Source organism: Podarcis gaigeae (genome assembly GCF_964106915.1).
Source record: "Podarcis gaigeae genome assembly, chromosome: 8".
NCBI classification, from domain to species: domain Eukaryota; kingdom Metazoa; phylum Chordata; class Lepidosauria; order Squamata; family Lacertidae; genus Podarcis; species Podarcis gaigeae.
In genome coordinates, this window is record NC_139684.1 from 82,169,160 (window position 1) to 82,178,556 (window position 9,397).

General features: G+C 49.4%; 1 long non-coding RNA gene across 1 annotated transcript in view; it reads left to right on the forward strand.

Moving 5' to 3' along the window:
* The window catches only part of LOC310851829, a 305,116-nt gene that overhangs the window by 44,676 nt on the left and 251,043 nt on the right, over window positions 1–9,397 (forward strand). The window lies entirely within an intron of this gene.

A 9,397-nucleotide genomic window follows, 5' to 3' on the forward strand; every position in this document is an offset into this window, starting at 1 on the left:
GCGCTGCCGGAAAAGAGGGAGGCCTGATCAGCCTCACCTGGTCGTGTAGTAGAGTACCGCCAGGGTTTTGTGCCCAGAAAAAGCAGCAAAGGGTCTGCTGGGCCCCGGTCGAAGTCTAAGCGCTGCCGGTTATGGTTGGTTGTTGTGCCCAGAAAAAGCAGCTAAGGGTCTGCTGGGCCCCGGTCGAAGTCTAAGCGCTGCCGGTTATGGTTGGTTGTTGTGCCCAGAAAAAGCAGCTAAGGGTCTGCTGGGCCCCGGTCGAAGTCTAAGCGCTGCCGGTTATGGTTGGTTGTTGGTTTTTAAAAAAAAAAGGGGGGGGAAACAGAGGGGAAAATTATTTTTCTGTGTTTTGTGTATTGCATGCTAAAATTATTTTGGTGTGTTTTGTGTATTGCATGCTGAAGTTATTTTGGTGTGTTTAGTGTGTTACATGTTGAAATTATATTGATGTGTTTTGTATGTTGTATGTGTTTAGTGTGTTACATGTTGAAATTATATTGATGTGTTTTGTATGTTGTATGTGTTTAGTGTGTTACATGTTGAAATTATATTGATGTGTTTTGTATGTTGTATGTTGCATGTCAGATACCCTAGTGACTGAATTGTCAAGTGTGGGCCGGGGCTTAGTGCCCCCCTTGGCCGAGCGATTGTAGGGCTGTAGTGTGTGGAGTGTGAAAGAATTTACAACCTGTTAGGAGCAGGGTATCTGAAAATGGGGTCTGGGCAAGCCAATGTAGTCCTCTGGAATGCTTTTTAATCAACTGGAAAGCAGCCACAAAGCATAACTGGCCTTCGGAGGGGAGCTTTGATTTGCAATTAATCAACCCACTGTATCAAAATATCTTGAACGTCCACCCAGACCAGATCCCCTACATTTCTACTTGGAAAACCAATGTAGAAAAGAACCCATCATGGTTGAAAGCCTGCCGAGGCGACGCCCCACAAAGTGCAGTTTGTACAGTTCGACCGGCAGGGAGGTCAGAGAGGCCCCCAGTGATACCAGACCCAGAAGAAGAGGAGGGGGAAGTCATTAAACCACCTCCACCCTATGCTCCACCAACTGCCCCTCCCCTGGACCCAGGTCCCCAGGCCCCGGGAGGAGCTAGCCCCCAGCCTGAACCCCCTAAGGCTGATGAATCAGAAGAGGAAGAAGAGGATGATGAGGAATTTGTAAAGGGATTGGTTGAGTTAGCAAAGAAGGGGAGAGAGTGGACTCAGTATCAGTCTTTGAGATTGCAACAGTATGTACAACCCTATGCAGAAAAAGTGGATGTTAGCCCCCATGTGTTGGCTGCAGCAGGATGCTCCTCAACACAAGGGAAGAAATGGCAGAGGGAATGGATAGAAGCAGCAACCAGGGCAGCCTTCCATAAGTCCCATGAGGCACAGAAAAAGGGTGGGGCCGGAGTAATGCCCCTCAGAAGGGTTTATGACCCACCAGGACCTCCAGGGGCTAATGGAGCAGCAGCAGAACGGACCTACACGGTCCAGCATATACCCTTTTCAAGTGCAGATTGGAATTATCAGACTGTTGATGGCCAGAACACCCTCACTACCTACCGCCAGAATGTGTTAAACGGTATGAGAAGGGCAGCTAGGAAACCCACCAACTTTGTGAAGGTTAGAGAGATAATCAGAGGGAGGAGGAGGCACAAAAGAAAAAGGAGAAGTACCAAGCAAAGAAGTTGATAGTGCTACAGGCTACCGCACCCACCCCTCAGGAAAGAGGAGGTGCCCGGGGAGGAGGGCAAGGCCGTCTGGGGAGGAACCAGTGCGCCATCTGCTGGCAGGAAGGGCACTGGAAAAGAGAATGCCCACAGGCTCACTCAGGTGGAAGAGGACGAGGAGAGCGAATCCCAGGCCAATCCCCGTGGGACCTGGACAAGAACTGAGACCTTGGACATCGGCAAATACAGGCAGGGATAGAGGACGTGGACAGGGACCTCCCTGGCACCCTCCAGCCCAAAGACAGCCCGCCGCGATGAGCCTGAGAGAGGAGGAGGAAGAATACTAGGACAGACCGGGCCCAGCTGATTTAGGTTCCCGTGAGCCCATGGTCAAAATACAAACAGGGAACCGAACCATCCCCTTCATGGTTGACACAGGAGCTGCCCACTCTGTTTTGCCAGTACCAGTGTCCAAGCCCACCAAGCAAACAATCAACATAATAGGAGCTACAGGCAAATCACAAAGAGCCCCCTTCTTGCAATCTGTTGCCTGTCGCCTGGGCGGTCAAGTGGTCCAACACAAGTTTTTGTATATACCAGAGTGTCCCATCCCATTATTGGGCCGAGACCTGCTATCAAAATTGCAAGCCCAGATTTCCTTCCAACCGACAGGAGAAGTGACAATGACTACAGGGCAAGCAGGAGAGTTTTCCTTAGAGGTACCCATGAGGGAACACTGGCGCTTAATGATGACAAAAGAAGAGGAGGGGATTATTCCAGAAGACCTCCTGCAAGAAGTTAACCCTGGTGTATGGGCAGAAAGCAACCCGCCCGGAATGGCAAAGAACATCCCACCTATAATAGTCAAGCCCAAGCTATTCGCCAACCCTGTGGCTGTGAACCAATATCCTATCCCCCAAGTCAACCCACCGTGAAATACCTTGGATTTGATATATCCCATCAGCGACGGACCCTAAGGGAAGAAAGGAAGCAAGCCATCATCCAGATTCCAGAGCCAAAGAATCGCAGGGAACTTCGCGGCTTTTTGGGCTCAGCAGGATTCGGTAGAATATGGACACCAGACTACAGCACAATTGCCAAGCCTCTGCATGAGTCAACCAGAGGAACTGAAAAGGACCCCTTTGTGTGGGGAGAAGAGCAACAGCATGCCTTCAAGGATCTGAAAAAGGCATTGCAGCAAGCACCAGCGCTGGGCATCCCAAATCCTGAGAAGCCTTTCTCCCTATTTGTGGATGAAGACCAGGGAACAGCAAAGGGAGTGCTATACCAAAAATTGGGAAGCTGGCAGCAACCCGTGGCATACCTATCTGAGCGCCTGACGCCTACAGAACAAGGTTTACCGCCATGCATGAGAGCAATAGTGGCAGTAGCCACCCTACTGAACAAAGCAGACAAATTTACCTTTGGCCAAGACACTGTTTGTGTGACCCCGCATGCAGTCCCAGCCCTGCTTGACATGAAGGGTACCTATTTCCTCTCCCAAGCAAAAATGAGAAAGTGCCAGATGCTATTGTTGCACCCGCGTTTGAAGTTCCAGGTTACCACCGCCCTCAACCCAGCTACCCTGTTGCCGGTAGGAGAAGGTGAGGAGCAGATGCACGATTGCATTGAAGTGATGGATGAAGTATATTCCAGCAGACCTGACCTAAAAGATGAGGCAAACCCCCATTGGCCTTCATGGTTTGTAGATGGAAGCAGCTTTGTTGAGACTGGACAGCGGAAAGCAGGCTATGCAGTAGTAGCCCTGGAAGACCAGGTGATCGAAGCAAAGTCACTCCCACCTGGAACATCGGCCCAGCTGGCAGAGTTAACTGCGCTTACCAGAGCCCTGAGCCTGGCAAAGGGACAGAAGATAAACATTTATACAGATTCTAAGTATGCATTCCTGACTTTACATGCCCATGGAGCCTTATGGAAAGAAAGAGGTTTGCTTACCTCCAGAGGAAACCAGGTGGCCCACCCACAAGCCTTATTGAACCTTCTGGATGCTGTATGGGAGCCCGAGGCAGTGGCAGTTATCCATTGTTATGGACACAAGACTGGACCAGGGGAAGTGGCCAGAGGAAACCGATTGGCAGACAGAGTAGCCAAGGAAGCAGCCCAAGAACTGGCCCCCGCCTCGGTTATTGGAGCACTGGTCCCAGAAGATTCAACCCACATAGGACCAGATGCTACAACCAAGCAGCTGGAAAAATGCTTCTATATAGCCCACCTCTACCAACTGGCAGCCCAGGTCTCCAGGAAATGCCTGCTGTGTCAAAAGAATAATCCCAGAGCCGGACCACTGGCTCCCCCAGGGATTCAGCACAGTGGAACTGCACCTATGGAAGATCTTGTCGTGGACTTTACTGAATTACCCCGTTGTGGACTGCACCGCTACCTGCTGGTAGCAGTGAGCACCTACACCGGATGATCAAAGCATGGCCCACAAAGACTGAAAAGGCATTTGAAGTAACCAGGTGCCTGCTTAGGGAAATCATCCCTCGCTATGGACTGCCAAGGTCCATAGGATCTGACAATGGACCAGCATTTGTTCATGCAGTCCTACAGGGACTGGCAAAAGCGCTCCAGATCAACTGGAAGCTGCATACTGCTTATAGACCCCAGAGTTCTGGAAAAGTAGAGAGAATGAACAGAACTCTAAAGAATCAGCTGTCCAAGCTGGCACAGGAGACCGGGTCTAATTGGGTGACCATGTTGCCCTTGGCGTTACTCAGGGTCCGCAGTCTCCCGTCAAAACGGACCCATTTGTCGCCTTTTGAAGTTATGTTTGGGAGACCAGTTCCATATGTTAGAATGTTAACTCCATATGCTAGCCAAGATGTGCAATTGAATAACTATGTACAGTCACTCTCCCAAGTTTTCTCTCGTCTCAATAGGTGGACCCAGGCTCGCACCCTATGTGTGTTAACTGAACCGTTCCATCAGTTCGAGCCAGGTGACGAAGTGTGGGTGAAAGACTGGCAGCGAGCCCCCTTACAGCCCTGCTGGAGGGGACCTTACACTGTGCTACTCTCCACACCTACTGCTGTGAAGGTTGCCGGCATCACCCCGTGGGTCCACCATACTCGAGTGAAGAAAGCCATTTCCGACTGGACAGTAACACCAGATCCAGATAACTCCCTTCGGCTGACCATCTCCAGGCGCCCGGTAGACGACCGCCCTGCTGGTATCACTCCGGAGGCTGATACCTCTACGCACGGCTGAAGAATTGGATGGGAGGGGCGCCCGCGGGCAGCGCTCCCAACGTACCTGCTCTACGAACTCACCCACCTGAGAATATCCTACCACAGTATAGGGACAGAGTGAGACTTACAATAATTTGGGAAGGGGATCACCCCATTGGGCATTTGACTCCTCACCAGGCTAGAGTTTTAGCAGCAGTCTCCCTGCTTGATGCAATGTATGCAAAATATGATGGAGAAGATGATGTCTCGCATGATGGGACCTCGCGTGATTGCTTTCATGAGAGAATATAGACCCCTGCCCCAGAACGAACCTAAGTATTAGGTTGTTCAAAAGAAGAGGAGGGAGTGAAGGGAGAGGCAAGGGTTGCTTGCTTTCTATATGCTCTCTATATCTTGTACCTTGTACCTAAGAAGGATTTTCTCCATTCTCTGTACCTTGGATCTAAGTAAATTTCTAAGCTAATTTGATTTCTGCAAAATATGGTTAGCTAGCAGCTAGCAAGAAATAATCAGACCTGTAAAAAGGGCCCCTCGCTTTCCTATTTTAGGAATGCAAGATAAGAAACACACAAAGAAGACTGTGAGCCAGAAATAACCATCTCGCTTTCTACTTTAGGAATGCAAGATAGCAGAGGAGACAGGACGCTTAGCAAGAATAGGGGCTGTTTAGGGGTTGCTTAGAATATAGATATGCCATTATATATTAGAGAAACAAGTTGAAAACTTTCCAGCCGATTGGGGAGTTTTTCTTAGTGGGCGTTTGGGAGGAAGGAGGGAGCTTCTTCAAGGTATAAGAATGTATGCAAAGGCGTATTTCGCTGCAGCCAGTTTTCCAGAGGTGATTCGGCTGGCTGTCTCTGTGCACAGATAATAAACTCTTTCCTCCAAAGAAGAATCTTTCCTGGTGCTTTCTTTGCTCTCTCTCCGGATCTGGGGACGCGGGCCAATGATTCCCTGGCATGGACTAGGCTCAGCCTACAGCACCTTAGGCCTCATGGCAAGTTGCACCTTTTTGTTTTGTTTTGATGGCTGTGGATCCTTTCCTCTCCTTGGCATGGGAGAATGGCTTTTGGTCTTTTTGCCTCTTTTGCATGGGAGCATGCCTTCTGATCCCTTTGCGGCTCCTGTTCGCCTGGCCCCTTGAGGGAGGAGACTGACTGTACAGGCTGCGGGCAAGGGGGTATTTCAGTTTGGGCCTTGGATTTTACATGGGCCTGGCCTGGCCGAGGGGGTGCAAGGGACAGCCCCAGGTGTTTGCATTGAAGGTGAGAGTGTGACCCTGTGTGAGGGTGTAAGGTACATTTTGTTGGGAAAAGAACTGTGTGTTCCCTTGCTAGCAGTTAGAATTTTATTTTATTTTTCTTTCCCTGCTTGTTCCTTGCATATACAGTGGTACCTCGGGTTAAGTACTTAATTCGTTCCGGAGGTCTGTTCTTAACCTGAAACTGTTCTTAACCTGAGGTACCACTTTAGCTAATGGGTCCTCCCACCGCCGCCGCCGCACGATTTCTGTTCTCATCCTGAAGCAAAGTTCTTAACCCGAGGTACTATTTCTGGGTTAGCGGAGTCTGTAACCTGAAGTGTATGTAACCTGAGGTACCACTGTATTTTTTTTATTCCCAGGCCTTATCTCCCAGAAAAAAGTGGGGAAGCCTGGGTTGTTGCTCAGGCCCTCTGCCTCAGAAGGGGGGCAAGCTGGGGGCTGAGAGGTCTTCTCTAACAAACTTTTTTTATATATATTGAGTGCTTTATTGGCAGGTTTTTCACTGAATTATGCTGCCTAGATATGAGAGGCCTGACCTACAAGTTTCTCACTGCTTTGTGTATTTTGTCTTGGGCACCTGCCACACAGCAAAATGCCGGAAGGCCAAGGAGCCCCTCCCTCATAGCTGTCAATTTTCAGATTTGAAAATAAGGGAACATCAGCCTCGAAAATAAGGGATCAGCAGCCTCACCTGTCCTGGGGACAGTCAGCAGTGTTTCCCAACCTTGGGCCTCCAGCTGTTTTTGGACTACAACTCCCATCATCCCTAGCTAGCAAGACCAGTGGTCAGGGATGATGGGAATTGTAGTTCAAAAACAGCTGGAGGCCCAAGGTTGGGAAACACTGGTCTACGGGATATATAACAATCCGGGATAGCAGCAGGCAGCGGCGCTGGAATAAGGGAATTTCCCACAAAAAAAGGGAAGGTTGACAGCTATGCCCTCCCGGCATATCACAGAACGACTTAAACAAGAGGCAGGAAAAGGCATAGCACATTTGTTGGATGTGGCAATGGAGGTGTACGTGACGTGGAATGAGGGAGGCAAATGAAGAATAGTTTGCAGGAAAAGGCGAGGCTGTTAGCAGCAGCAATTGCAGTAGGAGCCCCAGATCGTGAGGATGTGGGGGAACATGGAACTCCAGGAGAAAAGGGGGGAGACTGGGGCGCAACCAGTGTGCCCTATGCAAGAAGGAAGGTCATTGGAAGAACGAGTGCCCTGAGATTCTCAACTTTTTGGATGGGCCCTGAAGAAGGTGGCATTATTGCATTGCAGAGCACATCAGTAGGGTAATTGGATTTACCATTTTCGCATCAAAAGGTCTGTAGGCACCTAGACATGTGCTTAGGACCCAGACGCTGACTTAATACTGACTTTGCACCGGCAGAACCCCTGCCCCGGTGTGGGTTAGGACACTGGCAACGAGACAATGGCCCTCTGCTACAACCACACACCGGAGGCTGGTTGTTCTACGCCAGAGGTCGTCAAACTAAGGCCCGCGGGCCGGATACGGCCCACTGGGCTCGTTAATCCGGCCTGCGAACCTTGTGGACCCTGCCGCCCACTCAGTCAGTCCCCGCGCAATTCGTGCCATATTCGGAAAGTAGCCCATGTGCCAGTACAAGTCTGGAATACTAACTCATTAAGCAATTGCTGGTCTAATCTGTTTGGGACCGGATGGATGGCAGACCTAGCAAAAGGAGCATCCATGTTTTTCCTAGCGGTCCTTGCCTTGATTGTATTTGTGCCTTGTCTGCTTGCCTTAGTCTGTCACTTGGTTTCTAACATGCTTTCCAATATAGCCCAAAAGCAGTTATTTTTGCAATACCACCAACTGCCTCAGGAGGGTCAAGATGGGTTACCTGAGGGTCAAGGTGAATGGTGCAAGTACCGAATTTTTCTCTATAAGACTCACTCCCCCCCCCCTAAAAAGTAAGGGGACATGTGTGTGCGTCTTATGGAGTGAATGCAGGCTGAGCAGCTATCCCAGAAACCAGAACTTCTGCGCAGAAGCCAGAACTTCTGCGCTTTTCGCTGCGCAGCGATCCCTCTTGCTGTTCTGGCTTCTGAGATTCAGAATATTTTTTTTTCTTGTTTTCCTCCTCCAAAAACTAGGTGCGTCTTGTGGTCTGGTGCATCTTATAGAGTGAAAAATATGGTAATCTCGTACCTTTAAGCTTGAAAAGGGGGAATGTGGTGGCGGCCCAAAGGGCGACAATAAATGTGATAATGTGTACCCCTGTAAATCCTTGAGTGTGCTTCTAATAGAGAAGTTATGGTAACCTGTTGCTTTATGTAACTGATGATTTTGCAAGTTGCCACCCCCACCCCCCAAATTGGGGCAGAAATACAGCTAATATGTGAATCACAAAGATACAGAAAAAAGCTAAAACACAAGTTGGTACATGGTGCAAATGGCTACCCGTAACACAGGTTCCCAACATGCGCACGAACAGAGTGTAACAGAACACAGTGGGAATCAGAACTTAATCAGCAGAAATTGCCAGTGCTTATTGCACATGTGTATTAAACATGAAATGAGGTAATGATGTATAGGATTGGTGAAAATTGAAATGCTTTGTTTGAAATTTTATAAATACTACTGCCTGGACCGCTGGGCGGGGTTGCAGTTTTGTGGAATGATCCGACTGTAACCTATTGCTTTGCAATAAACAACGTTGGACTCCTAACTCCTTACATTTCTGAGTTTTATTGGCGTAAACTCAGGAGATAAGCTATTTTCTGGCTTACAACACAAGGACTCTTCCTCACTTTCCCCCCTGCACTCAAACTCAGGACGAAAGGGAGAAATGTGCTAAGAGGAAGGCATGCTTGGCAAACCCTTTGCGTGATCAACTTCTGCCTGGAAACCTATGTCTCCACTGTGGGAGGACGTGTGGATCCGGAATCGGCCCCCACAATCACTTATGAACTCACCATGTTTGTGGAAGATCTTACTCAGCTACGAGGGATCACCAAAGAAGAAGATAGGAGAAACATTCTCTTGCGGAAACAGAAACCCTCGCACTGATACGTTCACACGGTGCTACGTTGCAATACAACCCAGTGATTTTCAAAACAATCTCCCCTTTTGCTGCGCAGGTTTCTCCCCATTTATGCATGCTCCATTTGCATGCAACACATGCAGTGCTAGGAACCCGGAAGTGGAACCCGGAAATGGAGCACCCTGGAGAGGCCTCCTGGCTCATGAGGAGACCCTCATCAGAGCCCGAAGAGGACATCCTCTTTGGGCTCTGG